This window comes from Aphis gossypii, chromosome 3 (genome assembly GCF_020184175.1).
Source record: "Aphis gossypii isolate Hap1 chromosome 3, ASM2018417v2, whole genome shotgun sequence".
Lineage (NCBI taxonomy): Eukaryota > Metazoa > Arthropoda > Insecta > Hemiptera > Aphididae > Aphis > Aphis gossypii.
The window spans coordinates 36,242,238-36,259,336 of NC_065532.1; the positions used below are offsets into that span (position 1 = coordinate 36,242,238).

Consider the following 17,099-nt stretch of genomic DNA (forward strand, 5'->3'; position numbering starts at 1 on the left):
AATCTATTATTTGAAATTGACTACCTTTTAGTTATATATTTAAGTTTATTATAGTCTTTTTATTATGATTTAAAAAGTAACAAATTTGGTAGGTATAGGTATACCTAAACTTTATAATGTTATTATTTGTTGTTTCGTTTTATTTTTTAATACGATTTGGCTTATAATAACTCAGTGTTATAATAATATTAATAACATTAATTTACAATTAACTAAACAAAATTATCAATTTTTATCTCTGTCAATAATGAATAAGTTCAAAAATAAAAATATAGACTAACAGTAAAATGTTTTAGAAATCGAAGATGCATAATTTTAGAATAGTTTATTCCATTCAATAAATGAAATACTTAAATAATAGTATCTATAGTATTAAAATTTATAAAAAAAATTAATCTTACAGTAAACAAACAAATATAATATTATATATATAATTTCTGATTAGTTTTAATGCGTATACTTTTTTTCTTAGAAAAGTTATGTTTTTAAATTATTATTTATTGTTTTTTTTTAAATCATAGTTTAGTGAATAGATCAGAACTATAGCCTTTTTACTGTTTTTTTTTTTTTTACAGCTTATAATTTTTAAGTTTAGTAAAATACATTAAGCATTTATATTTTAGTCGGTGAAAGTTAAGAAAAAATCAGAACGATTGCTCTGCAAATGTTTATTTAATGATTTCAGTCACTGTATTTAATGGATATTATTAATTTAACATTTTAATAATGAAACTAATATTTAACCACATTTTTTTTTCAATATACCATTGTAATATGGATTCAAATGTTTTTTTTTAAAAAAATAAAAGTATAAAATCTAAAAAATAGTTAAATTTTGATTTTCTTATTGTAACATATTAGTATATACAAATAATTAAAATTAAAAAAAAATGAATACTCATAAATGATAAATATATATAATATTATAGAAATATTATTAAGAAATCCGCCGTAAAAAAAAAAAAACACTTCGTATAATGGATATAAAAGCATAGTGAATTATTATTGATATATTTTATATTATTATGTTTAATTCCGTTATCCCATGGTATTATATTTTAATTCAAAGTATCTAATAATTTATTTTTAAATCAAATGTCTGTCTCCATTAACAAATTATTGGATTATTCCGTATCGAATATCCGTATAATCAAATGGTACATACAATAAATTTATATCTATAGATGATCATCAAAATAAGTTATTACTGAGATTTTATGAAACACTACTGATAAAAATGCCTTGAGAAATATCAAAATATTTGGCATGTCGTGTTAGCTGAAATTTCACTTAAATTACTGCAGGTCATAATAAAAGTATAAGTTCGGTTTAGACCATAACGTTATACCGTTACCTTTTGTTTTCAAATTAATTGAACTACTAAACGTATATATAGCTATTATATGCACACCGTGGCATCATATTATAGGGATTTTAAAATAATATAGATTGTATTGTTCATCTGGTTAAGTGTTATGGTCGTATTAACATTGTATTTTAACATTGTCCATTGAAATATAAGGGGAAATGATGGGGCCATATTATTCTGGTCGTTACACCAACTGGTCACCAAAACCAGTGTCAAATAACAATAATACTATTATAATAGAGTTTCGGCACATTATTTATTTCTAAAATCGATATTAATACAATAACACTATTATATAATACACTACCGAATTGTTAATTTTTTTTATCATTATTATTATTTGTTTATAGTTATGTATATTAGAGTTCAAGACATTCCATAACTTTCATCTTTTATAATATGTTCATTCTTTTAAAAATAATATTAAAACTAAATGTTTCACTTTATAAAAAATAGAAGTTAAATCACACAACTCACTTAATATTTATACTTAACAATTATAATATTCATGACATTTTGTTTTATTTGGAATAAAAAAAATATATCGATGAAATACAATTTCAATTGCTATTAATTATTAGGCATTATTTGAAATATCGATTTATTTAATGGGACTCATCAGTTAAGTACCACTGTCAATTCTCAGCATCGTTTTGAGAAATATTTCTGATATACTTCGTTACAAAATCTTTAGAAACTCACATAATTTATGAATTTTTTTAGAAAATACCGAAATAAAAAGTATTCATATATTTTAGTTTAATCATTAAATAATTTGCATCTTCAAACAAATAATCGTTTCACAACATCTGGCAGTGACGTTTAGGCGTTGTTTTGAAATATTTTACTCCGCCGCTGGAAAATTACAATAGGCTAATGGTTTACCCTTATTCACACCTATGCTGCTCCGTAAAATTTGTGTGTCTACATAGACATACTGACGTGAGCAAGAAAATACAAACTCAAACAACGGATGATTTACTTGGTCTCGGTACGTTTTGAAAGATAGTGTTTAATATTCTTTAAGTATAACAAACTTCCAGATGTTTTCACTAGCGATCATGTATAACAGTCATAGATAAAGACTCGAAGATCCATGAATTATGAAATATTATCAATGTCGGTTGAAATTTTAAAGTAACACATTAATATATTGATTACAAATTGTTTGTCTAATATATTGTTGAAAATCGAGACCTGTCAACTTAAAATATATACTTGTATATCCGATATATTTTTTCTATTAGCTATTTATTATTATTATTATTTAATAATAACACGACAGTTTATAAATTATATTTATAATAAAATGTACAAACATATGCAATAACTCGCATACGTAGCAGTTTTTTATATATATAAAAAAAATATGATGTCAATATTATTTGTTTAAATGTACAGTAAAAATTATATTTGTTTTATCGTAAAATTAAAATTAAAATGTGTTAAACTATCCAAAAAATACATGTTTACTGTTTTTAAATATATTATCGAATTTATAACAATTTACAAATAATATACGTGAATAATATTATAACATTTTAATCTAAATCAAAATATTAAACAAAAATTCAATATACATTTTCAACAATTAATTAACATTTATAAAACATATTTAATAAGTGAAAGTTTCATTTATGATTATGGATGAAATTGTTTATTATTTTTTCAAATTAATAAATATTACACTTCTATTCTGAACTAATGTAAAACATGATTATGGATATTTTCTTACCTGATACTATTGTATCATAGAAAACTTTACATATTTATTGTATCTTACTATGCTATTGTATATATCTTATAATATTATGAACATTTCTAACAATATGTGACACGGCGTAATATATAGGCAATATAGCTACTTAATTGTCTAAAAAAATTTTCAAATATTCGGTAATAATTTATTTATAATTATCAAGACTAAAGTAATTCATTCATTTATTTATTTGTTTGCTATTAATATTACCCCTTTGTAAAAATAATTAAGAAAGTCAAATTCGATTATTAGATCTAACGAAACAATTAATAGGAGTTGTAAATCTCTTTTCCTGAAAATCTATTATCTCGGTTGATAAATAGATATCAATGAGATATATAATATTAATAGCTTGCTATTAATTCTTTATATTATATATTTTTGAACAGTTGAATAACTTATTTCCATTACTAATAAAGAATACCTAGATCTAAATTAGACCTCAATATAATCACCCAATCAATTATTAATACATAATTTACAGAAGATAATAATATGAAAACTTATAAATTACTTTTGGACTCATTTAGTGTAAATATTTAGTTAAAATAATATGTTAATTAATTAGATTATGTTAATATTAAACAATATGATTAAAATAATAAGATATACAATGTTAACATAATTTTTAGTCGTATATCATAATATATTTATTGTATAGTACTATAAATTAAAAATTTGAAAAATATTTAAATATTTCTATAAAAATAATGCAGATTTTGAATGCAAAAACTTGCATTTATTTTATATTTTACATTTTACATTTAATATATTAAATGACTACTATGTTTTTGTATGTTTTGAATTGTATTTCATTTGTATGGTACACAATTTTGAATGATGGAATCACAATTAGTGTTTTGATCTCGTAACGTTAAGGTATGTTTTTCATGAATAACGTAAAAATGGATGACATGTGATAAATATATTTCACGAGCACTGATATTCAAGTGATTAAAAATAAAGCTTCGTATTGCATTTTAGCATTTACTTGTCCCAGACATAATTCATACCATGAATAGAGAAGCCTCGATACGTCGCTCAAATACCTACTTAAAATTTTAATAAAAAAATAAATATGAAGTGTACTTTTCCGTATTAAGAGAGAATAAAAACTGTATTTAAACAAAATAAATGATAATCTAATTATTAAAAAAAAAAAAAAAATGGTTGAGATCATATTTTATAGGTTGGTTTAGACTTAAGATCACTCATTGAAAATTACTTCTATGAGTATTTCAAAATTTTCCAACTGTAACGATATTTGAGTTTACACAAAATGCATTACTAAAAACACTAACATAGTTTTAATAACACAATTAAATCATTCAATCTTCTAGCGTTTTATTACTTTATTCTTATGTATGTAGTACTCGATTTGAGTTATTTTTTTTTAAACGTGAATATACATTTATTTATTTCATTTGAAGCTTAAATACATTTTTATTTTCGATCTCAAACATTGGAAAAACAATTAAAAAATTATAATTTTATTATATTATTAAGTATTTTACGCCCAAGTATACATAGTATACAATTTATCTAATTTTTAGGAATCTAATAGTTTATTCATAAACAAGTTTGAATTGTTATGAATTATTAATTTTTAAACAATTGATTATATCAAACACATAGAAACACAATATGATTATTATTATTATTTTTATCAATATTATTAAATTATATTTTAATAATATTATTACTGAGAAAATTTGTCTTGAAAAAAACAATTATATTTTTTCAGCTTAGAAAAGTAAAAAAGTATATTTGTTTAAATGCTGAAGTACCAATTATTATTCTTTCGTTTAACACAAACGTTTTAAACCACCAAGTCATTAACCACTACTTGGTTCTTTACATACAAAAAAAATAAATTACGTAGCATTACATTGTTATGGGATTCATGTTGTATTTAAAATGCTTTTGGTGACCTAAACGATCTACTGAGCAATGAATTCAGACTGTTATGGCTTAATGTCTTCTCATCTTTAGATCATTTTGGTTAAAAAAACGTTTCACCATAATATATTTATGAAAGTGTATCATTTTCTCAGTATATTTAATTTATTTTCGTAGGTATAAATGTATATTATATATAATTTGCGTAGGTAAGTAAATTGTTCAAACATCGTATTTTTAATGGATTCAATGTTACACAAAAATGTTTTTTCTATTTTCTTTGGATAGAAAAACATTGTAACTCACGCTGTATAACACTTACTTGTAAAAGTGTAGTGTTAATTTTTAATACACGCTGAAATATTATAGTCTTGTTTTTTACTAGAATTGTTTGACACTCTATGTTATTTATGAATAAACAATTAAATTTTGTTATTTTAAAAATTTAAAATAAGAATATTAATAACCTATTCATCCAATTTTATACCTAACTCAATGGTATTTTGTGTTATGTATTTTTATTAATATATTATTAAATTATGCATATATCTATTAATAAAAAATATAGAGAATAGTTAGGTGAATAAAAAAAATATATATTATACACTTTCTACAAAAATTGCATTGTATTTATTTAGGAATAATATTTTAGAGTTAAGTAGATTTAAAAATAGCATTTATATTGAACTCTATCTATTATTATATTAAATGAAAAATTCACAACTATTTCTTTAACTTCAATATTGAAAAAATATTTGTATTTATATTATGACAAGATTGACTCTATGAACGCACACCAAATAACTAGGTATACCACATAAAATATGTAAATTACACTTTATGAAAATGGTATGCCTGGATAATATAACAATGAAAACATGTGTTCCTAGAATCAAAATTGTTTAGAATAAAGCAAATTGAAATTTAATGTTCATATAAATAAATTCAACAACATTTATATTTAATGAATGATAATACGATTAAAAAGTACCATAAAATAAATGTAAGTTGGTTTATTGTTATATTATTAGATTTATACGAGTAAGATATATTATTCACGTTGTAATTGTATAAAACTTAAAATAGATAAGAACTTGATATGTACATTATATAATAAATATTATATCACATATTATGCCTTTATTTTCGTTTGTATCTCGTTTATAATGAGTATGCCTATTAGATATATAAATATAAATAAACACAAGTAATACAATAATTTGAATAACTGTATAAATAACATAATTACTTCAATAAATATTTATTTGCCTAATATTATATACATACACATATATGTATAATATATAACAAATAATTTAAATTATTCCATAAAAATGTTCGCCCTTATAACTGAAAACTTAAATATGAAATATAATATAAAATATTTACAAGTTATTATTCTGTTAGCTTCAAATTTTTAAATATACCTACTGAAATTAAACAGAAATTATTGTTGTTCAAATAATGTGGTATAAATTTCAAACTACTTTGTTAACAAGGTTTTAAGAAAAAAACATTGTATATAATAAATACTTACTAAGTAATAAGTATAATATTCTTTTATAATGTAAGATATTTTTTTTAGAATATATTATATATTATATATTTATACAATTATGCAATATAGGTATATGTATATTGTATACCTAATATAGCAGTTATAAGTATTCAGAAAATAAAAGTTAAATATATTATTATAAAGATAATTTTCAGTACATCTTGTTTTAGTAATACAATCGTATGCAAATCACGCAATGTATATTGTGATTTTATTAATAATAAAATAAAATAAATATACAAAGAAAAACGTAATTAAAGTCATCTGTTACATTTTAATTTTTTTTTAATTATTTTAACCATTAGACATTCATTTTTTTTTGTTATAATATTATTATATATTTAAATCGTGTTAATAACTATTAAGTAGCAAAAAACTGCAATTATTTTTATAATATTTCAACTATTTTTTTCTTAAATGAACATTTCATTTAATATAAATCATAAATTGTATTGATTGATTTATACTTATTGTTTGTTTTTTAATTTTGTTATAAAATATATTTAATCAACTTTTACTATAAATTAATATAAATACTTCATTATAACTCAGTTAAATATAATAATCGATAAATAATTGTTAAAAATAACTCAAAATATCCGGTTGTAAAGCATTTTTATAAACATTTATTTTATTTTATTTTACAAATGAAAACCAAGATAATAGTAGTTGTTTACTGAAAAGTGTCAATTTGATGGGTGGCCAAGCACATTTATCGCTCTTTGCAGTTGATTTACTGAGTCGAGATTTGATGTAAGTTTTTTAAAAATGTTAAGTTATTTATTGATTTAAAATATACATTGAACCATATAAAATTCCAAACGAACTTTAATACAACATTTTGACTTTAGGTTAAATTTTTATTCCATTCAATTTTATAGCTCAATTTGTGTTGACTATTCTTGCTGATTATTAGTTTATTTATCGTCCCTTTATCCTTTTTGCAATAATAAAATGGTGGCTAATATTAATTTAAAAAATAAAAATATACTGTGCATTTTTTAGTTACATACATAAATTTATGTATTCGGAATATAATATAAATTCTACATTGTGCACGTACTACGCAACGTCAGAATATGCAAACATATTAGCAGTAAAGACAGAGTAAGTGAACTTTCGATTTTGACGATTCCAGACGTTGTTTGCTCGAGGTGATTTTTGAAAATAAGAAAAATCCTTCGTACACAATGGTCAAAGAGGCGTAGGGTCAGGACATGAATAATGTATTCCATTAATATACAGCATTTGGCCAAAATACACATGACAAAATACGATTACATTAATCAAACGAAAATGGACCATACGTTTCTTATACGACCAAATAAACTGCGGTTGCAAAATATATCATGTATGATGTACGTATGCGTATGTATAATATTTATGTATTGTGTGTTTTCCAATCGAATATGTCTCCAACAGGACATAGATTGAAAGGAACACTTAAAGAGGACAAATCGAAAGGATAATGGTAATGTCCGTATGTTTTATTATTGTTATATATGTTTCCCCCTTCTTACAATAACGTACAAATTTGACAATAATTTTATAATTTAAAAGTTTTTGTTTGTTATAATATGCAATGGTATCAAATACTAGTGTCTAAAATTCTAAAATGGTTAAAAATAAATGAAGGGAGATATACTGTGATGATATTAAACATGGAATAGTGAAAGCCTAAATAGTATTACAATATTTTTTACTAACAGTAATAAATAATATAAGTATATGTGGATATAATATCACTTTGATAAAGCCAATCAATGAAACATTCACTGAGAAAATTTAGTAGAAGACTACTTTTATAATTTATCGATGATATTATTTTTCATATAATATATATTAATTATTAACGTTAAATTCGTAATAAAAAACAATTATTAAGATAATTATAAAACAAAAAAATCACTTTAATGAACTAATTGAATAGGTACATATTTTACTGCTTTAATTCGATTTATTATTATTAATAAATGGAAGTTAAATTATTGATAATTATTTGTTGTAAAGTATCCTGTTTATAACAAGTATATATATATTCATAACTCTTTGGCTTAACTAACTGGAAATCCGATCCAATCTGTTTAACCCAGGGATATCGGATAAATAAAATACAAAAACGGATATTCGTCATCTTGAATATCTGGATAAAATAGGTGTTCTAATATTGATTGGATTTATTGTATTATCCGTACAGTAAATGATACACTAAATAGAAACTAAATTTTATTGAAGAATTAAGGTGAAGAGTAAATTGTATTACACAGAATACCAAATAATTATATATATTTATATATATATTGGTGTTTTGAATTAAATACATTGGTATCACATACTCGTAGATCCTTAAATGTATGTTGAATATGTAAACAGCCTTAACTGTGTTAGTGATTGACAAATAAATTTTAGTTATAACAAACGGAAGTAATTTTATATAATTAGTAATTACATAATACCAGTTACACTATAATATGTTATACATCCTAATGATTGATAATACTTAACTAATTGTAATAGTTCTATAACTCTATTGATCTTTTGGTTTTTTGAAAAAAAAAACACCAATGAAACAATAGGTTGAGGATTTTTTAATGAATAATTTGTAGAATCACTTTTTGTTTTATCAAATATGTACACGATAATCATATTTTCTTAATTTATACTATATTTCAATCATAATATGAAACTATAAAAGAAATTATGATGAATCATTTGATTATTGTATCTTTATTTTAACTCTGGAACAAATATTAATAATAATAATAATAAACTCATAATATAGCAAATAATGTATTATACTAGTTGTTAATCAAACTACCTATATAATACTTCACAGTGAATTATCAAAACATATTACAGTGGTTAAATATTTGTTTAATACATAATTAAACTTCCCCACTCATACAACAAAAATAAAATGATAAAAAGAACGAGCTCCGATGAAAAAGAAAATTTATTAGACAGCTATAAGTTCCATCGAACGATATTAAATAACGGTGTAGATATGCATGTAGACATTCATAGCAGTGTCTACTAAGTGTTATCCCCAATATAGCACGTTTTTTATATTTTTATCGAAATACAACCTTTATGGACTCTTTAGCTGGGTTTTTATTATTAATAACAGTTTTTTTCTCTACAATTTCGGGATAACACATATTTTGTCATAACTTTGGGACCTATCGTTTTGTTATTCCCATGTATCCAATATCAAGTAAACTCTATATTGGCTTTATGAGTTACTCAATTTGCCATTTGTATTTTCATACATATGTACACATATTTCTAATAATAAAATGTCTATACCAGAAGATAGATACCTACTAAAGCGAACTTACTTTGCATGCATAGATAGCTGGATAGATTTGGTTTTTAATCAATGACATTTTTTTTAAACAAAATACAGTAGGGATATCGTGGCTATGTAACAGAACATAATCATACCACCGTGATCTTATTTATATATTTTGTTTTTTATAACTAATGAATAGGTATGTAATATTAAGTCATATAAAAACCATAAAATAAAGGTTCAGTCAAAATTCAAGCAACAGCTTAAAGCAAAAATTTAAAAAAAAATTATTTTTTAAATGGTTTTAAATACAATTTAATATGTATCGAACCACAATAATATACTACAGTTTTAAGTTATAGTTACAGTATAACAATATACAATTATAATTTTAATTTAAACCTTAATTGTAAGCTAATAACCTTGTAGTTGATGCTGTAACTAGAAAAGAAAAATTTAAGAAGTAGTCTTTTATTTTTATAACCTTCTGGTAGAATATATACTAATATGCCTGTGCTTCATACATATTAGATCACAAATACACATTAGCCATTATCGTGTACTGTATAAGTACCCATCACTAGTTATTGTTATTGTCATTAAAGTGTATCTAATTAACTTTGTCGTTATTTTTAATATCTATTTTTAAGCTGTGATCTCTCAATGACATTATTTTTAATGCATTTTAATTCAAGATCTTCATTTTAATCTTTATTTTAATTGCAATAGTCATCTTTAAATTACATCATTATGCTCTGTCTATTTCTTTTGCTTGAATATTAATTTTATTCATTTCCATTAAAATCTAATTTTTTTTTTTTTAATTTCAGTAATTTTATTATAATTAATGAAATAATATGCAAGCTTCGGATTTTATTGTTAAAGCTTGGATTTCATTGCACTTTATATTTTTCTAAGCTCAATGTGCAATACTTTTATTGCCACAAATTTGTTTTCTGTACTTTTAAATGATAAAGAGACAGTTTATTTTGAATTTTATGAATTTTTTTTTTTTTTAGGTAATTTTCTTAATTTTTTATGGTACTTTAAAGTTTTTAAATCATTTTTTGAGTTAAATTTTTAAAAACAAAACATGAATTTAAAATTTTTTACTTATCAATATGATTTTTTTATAAATATAATTAATATTTGTAGATTATAGTAGGTACATGTAAGTTGTAATTCGTATTATATTAGCGGACAATGGTTGAAATGTCAAAACCTAGATGACGTCTGCGGTAGGTTAGTCATAGTATTAAACGTGGTTTATTGTGAACCACTACCTACATTTCTTATTTATTAATCTTAAATTTGTAAAATTGAATCAAAAAGTCATTTTTATTAAATATTTTTTGAGATTTTTAGGGCGAATGCCCAATTAACAAAACAAGTCTTGTACATTATTACGTTGAAACATAGTACTTATTATTTTATCGATCAATATTACATTGTATTAATTTAGTATTTTATTGAAAATAATAAGTTTTAAAAAGTTGTAGGTAATTCTTTTTATTCAATAAAACTATTAAAGTATTAAATCAACTCAATGTTGATTCAGATAAAAACATTTTAGTTTTATGTAAATAGTTTTACAACTAAATTTAATAACTTGAACATGTTTACGAACTGTTTTCTATTGAATTTTTTATCGTATCATATATTTTTTCTATCTACTTATATAATATTATAAATAACTCAAAACAATATTATACTAAAGAATTGTTGTCGCAATTATCGTCTTATTAAATGTATCTTGATATTGGTTATACAATATACATTATACGTATATACTTTTCTATATTTTGTTAAAGACTTATTATTTTTGTTATAATTTGTGTTATTTTTTTCTATAAAGCAAAAAAAATATATAATGATGACATAAACTTGAGTTTTATACAATGGTACAATTACATTTTAACTTTTAGTTAAAAAAAAAAAAAATAAGATATATTATTTCGATTTTTATAAAATATATTTTATGTTTTGGAATGAACCTAACCTGTACGGTGGATAACATTAAGACTTAGTCGAACGATGTGAGTTGTATGTAAAGGATGAATCGAAACGACAGCTGAATAAAATGTAGGTAATTTTAATTTCCATATTTGATAAGAATTGATGTGACATATTTGAACAACCTAAAAGTATTTTTCAAAAATGTATTAAAAACCATCTACTTTCACAGTATAATATTTTCATGAGAACAATAGAAATTTAAAATTTCGTTTTTTTCGAATAAGTCACATAATTATAATTCTCATAGGTAATGTTTATTTGAAATGTTTGCATAAGTCTCAAAGTAATGAAACATTACTAATTAAAAATGATCCATACAACTTTGATTAAAGCAGATTGTAGTATTTATTGCCTTTCTCGCATCATATAAATGAAACTAGTCGTATATTAATTTTAAATTAAAAAAAAAAAATAATAATAATAGCACTTATAATTGCATATTTGTAGTCCACATACAAATTTTTATTTTATGATCAAAGAAATTCGATTTAACAAATTTCAGCAAACATAAAAGTATGTCAATAGTAATAATTATTATTAATTTGTTAAATGTGCTGGGCTATATTTTTATATAGGTACAGTAAAACTATTGACTTTTTTATCGACCTAACAACTCGATATCATAAAAAACGAATAGTTATCAATTTTCTTTGTAATGTCTGGTATGACAAGAAGTGTCTATTCGCTATGTATATAACTTTTTAATTTTCTAAAACACGTACCACTGTCATGCAGATACATTGTCTGAACAGATCGTTTATTTGATGCCTCTTAGTGTCTTATGATTTTCTCAGGTGCATGTCAATTTAAATCCTAACGATGACAAGGTTTTGACATGGTTAGTATTGTAGTCGTGCGCGGTAATTGCGTATAGTCACCAATCCACACGTGTCGTCAAAAAATGCCGATGAAATAGTGGCACTCAAGGTGTGCTCGCTTTAAATATTCTATGACGTTGACAGTTAAAAATACTACGTGTTTGGGGGATTATGGAAATCGTAGTGCAAAACGTGTAGAAAGTGTAGACCTCAGACAGAAATGCGGCTGTGAAAAAGAGTAAAATTGCTCGGTTGATGGATAAGCCCATATAGTCGAATCCCAGAAAACGGACGTCAACATTAAGTGTATGAACGTGAAGTGAAATAAAAAGCATTCACACATAAACAATCGACCGTACTTAAATATTTTTTGTCCAAACGGGATCAACAGTTTTGCAAAAGTTTAGTAAGAATAAGTCTTGTTCGGTAATGTAATATAATATAATATCACAATTATTATTATTATATTATTATGACGGATGGTTTACCGAGAAGAATATTAAAATGATACAGATCTCAAATCCGTATTTTAATATTCTATTTATAGTTTATTATAACTGTTTTTCAATAGCATATCTACTAAATTTAAATTAAATTTAGATTATTTTAAAAGAAACATGTACACAAATTTAGATAATGTATTGATTGATTAGTCGTATTTATATATCAAAACTTTAGAATAAAACATAAATTGAATCATAATTTTGTTGATATTTTATCGGTCATTATAAGAGTATATAATATATTATACAGTACTTGTAACTATTAATCTTATATGAATATATTTGACTCAAAGATATTAAAATATAATATACTTTTATTATATAATTTATAAACATTCATTGTATAGTGATATAAGATCGTTACTCAAACCATTTAGAACAGTTTAAATTTAAATCATAATTTGAATACATTTTATAGTAAATTATTTGCATCAGTTTTTTATAATAATTCGTTTTCAATTTAAAGGTAAATTAGATTTATTACCTATACGAAGTAACAGATAATCATATTAAAAATAGTTATTCAATGTAAAAAAAAATGAGTTTAAATGAGTTATATATCGACAGTTGCTGTATTGTAGACTGTAGTACCATACTATAAAGAATTAAAAAAAAAAGAATAAATCCTGAAATTTTAAAAATAAAATTACCTATTTAAAACAATAAAAAAATAATAATAATGTTTATCAAAATCCTTATTCTATTAGAATATCAACGTATCCATTCAATATACAAAATAAAATAAAAATGTACAAAATTATATTATACTTACCTTATTAAATTATTGTATGTATTATAATATGTGTGCATAATTTATAATAACGAGTAAATATAATAAAAGTACTACATAGGAATTTATAATATTATATTTTTATTTAAACTGGGTAATATAAGTAATTACCTAAAACCTATACTATTCATATCTATTATTTATATAATATGATTCATTATACTTTAAATAATAATATTGTATAGTGGCATCGACATAAACGTTTTTTAGTTAAAAATTAAAACAATTTATATAGTTATAAACAATGATTTAAACTTAGTACAATACAAATATTATATTATTGTCTTTGAAAGTTTATATTGTTTAAATGTTCGCGAAAAAGGAAACGTACCTATTTAATAAAAAAAAATTAGTGTTGTTTACGTTTGTCTCTACGTACGTCATTCACAATATGCACCTATTGTTAATTACTGTACTTAAATACAGCTCCGCATAATTTCATGTACGAAGAACATTAAACAAAAAAAATCATACATGCGCGCAAGCCTTGTGGCGCGATCGTCCTCCTGTAGAAAAAATAGAAACAAAAAAAAGGTCGTATAATAATTGCCGCAAAGGTTTTTAAAAATCTGACATAAAAGCAAGGTCCGACATAAAAGTACAATGGGCAATTATTTGAAAAGCGAAAAACTACGCCTTTTTAGGCTATTAACCGTTACAAACGAGACGCGAGAACAACTCGCGCCGTGCTACTCTACCCTTCTCCGGTCATCATGATCTGCCCATGATAAATTGTCCGGTCTCGGTTTTAGGATGTTTATAATGTGAAACCCATTTTGGAGGGAAAAAATATTGTATAAACAACAGAAATGGCTTAAAAAAATTGCCTCTCAACACGGTGACTGGCAGATTTGATGGCGAAAACAAGGCAGCTGTTTAATTTCGCCTTGCATGTGTATATACCGGGCCTATATCACGATTTCCGCCATATCTAGTGGCCATCCATCTTCTTAATGAATTACATCTGCCATCCGTCCTGGACAACTTATGGCCTCTTCCCTCATAAAACTCATCGTTGACCCATGTAAATGAATACGAAAACATTAATTTAGTTGTGACAACCACGAGATATGTAATAATACATATTATATGTGTATGTATAAATAAATATAAACATTTATACACGTTTTTGCAAACCACTAATAAAATGCAATGATAATGATTTGTGAGTAAAATGCAATGTGACTTTCAAAGTTTAATGTTGAATAAAGTATAAATAACAACTTTTAGAATGCATCTATGTATTATTATATGTATAAAGTCACGGGTTTTAAATTTAAAACGAATTAGGACGATAATAATGAAAACTGTGAAGTAGCAAATACAATTTTCATGAAAATTTATTATTCTTTAAACATCCTTAAATGTTATACGTTATGGGATTTTAAAACATCGTAGTTTTGTTAATGGAAAATAAAGAATGGTAGGTATCTAAAAATAGTATGCATTTCTTTAGTCACTTTATGAACACGATTGAAAAGTTTTAAAAAATCGATTTCATACACTATTGTAAGAAATAAAAATACAAATACCAATACTAAAAGTAAAAATTATAATTTTAATCACAATGTAATAATTTTTGTAATGCATAATATTTAAACTTGTTTTTATAAGTTTTTCTTACTTTTCTCTTTGAAAAATATAATATTTTACATAAGCAGTTTATTTTACAATTTAAACAACTGTACCTATAATAATTGTATTTTGCTAAATTTTTTACGGTTAATATGAGTAACAAGATAATTTCCAATTGATTCTTTCTATTTCGATGAAATTTGGATATTATGCATTATTTACTTACTCAAACAAAAAACTATATATATTATTTATATAACTGTCTATAATTTATATTCATATTTTCCAGTAATATAATAAATATGCATGGTGATTTAATGTTTTTGAATTCGTTATAAAATATAAATATTTTTTTTTATTTTTAGCATATGTATAAATAATTTAAAAAACTAAGAATGTGTTAGATAATATTTTTTTTATTGATCTCTGTTTACAACTTTCATAGCAATAGCCATATAAGTTACATACATTATATTTAAATTTTATATGTTACTATATTATTATAAATTTAAATGTATTGTAGATGTAGAACATAAACTTAAATAACTAAAAACTATAGAACAAAAATATTGTTAAATGATATTTGTTTAATTAAAATAGGTATTTCATTTTTAAATTGTATTATATAGTTTAATCATTTAACTTTATAAAATGTACAATTAAATTGTTTTTATCCGAGTTTAATCGAGGTGTTTGGGACTTTAAGGATGAGTCGGTCCTGGTGGATCTTTTAAAATTCAGTTTGGATTTATTTTATCAGTAGCCTGATATCACAGACCTCACTCAAGATTGGCTCACTCTTAGTCATAAATTATTATTAATATTACTATTTTAATAGTGTAGGTACACACAAGTATAATAATTAAACATATCCCGAAAGAATTTGATATTAAAAATAAGGAATAACTAAAAACTGTTAAGCATTTTCTTAAAAGTGTATAGTTAAGTCTATGTTTTAAATTAATGACGTATTATTTTATTAACAATGACCTTGAATATTTTTTAGTATTGCATTTAAATAACTACAAAAGTAGATCACCTTGCTGTAAAAAAGGTATAGAATGCTCGTTGTTGAGTAGATCATTGTAACGGAAATGTTTATTTGAATTAAATGATAACTCGTTGTTTACAAAAAAAATTAATTTAAACAGAGACGGTCTATCACCTACTACTATTATACCTATTACTAAATATATTTTTATTATATATTTAAAATACTAATGATTGCTTATTATAATAATTTATTTCATTGTAAGTAAATACAGTAGATTGAAATAATTTTTGCCAAACACATTATATCTTTTATAATATTTATAGTAATACATTTATATCATATATTATTTTTATTAACTTTTGAGATAATACGGACTTACTATAAAATGTTGTGAATAGGTTTTTAGCATAAATAGCTTAAAATGAATCTAAATATTCTGAGAACCGTATAGTGTAGTAGTAAATATATGTAGTGGTGAAAAGTTTTAAGTCCTTACGAATAATATTTTTGAATTACAATAAAATAA

General features: G+C 23.0%; 1 protein-coding gene across 1 annotated transcript in view; it reads left to right on the forward strand.

Moving 5' to 3' along the window:
* The window catches only part of LOC114128299 (uncharacterized), a 161,456-nt gene that overhangs the window by 74,424 nt on the left and 69,933 nt on the right, over nt 1–17,099 (forward strand). The window lies entirely within an intron of this gene.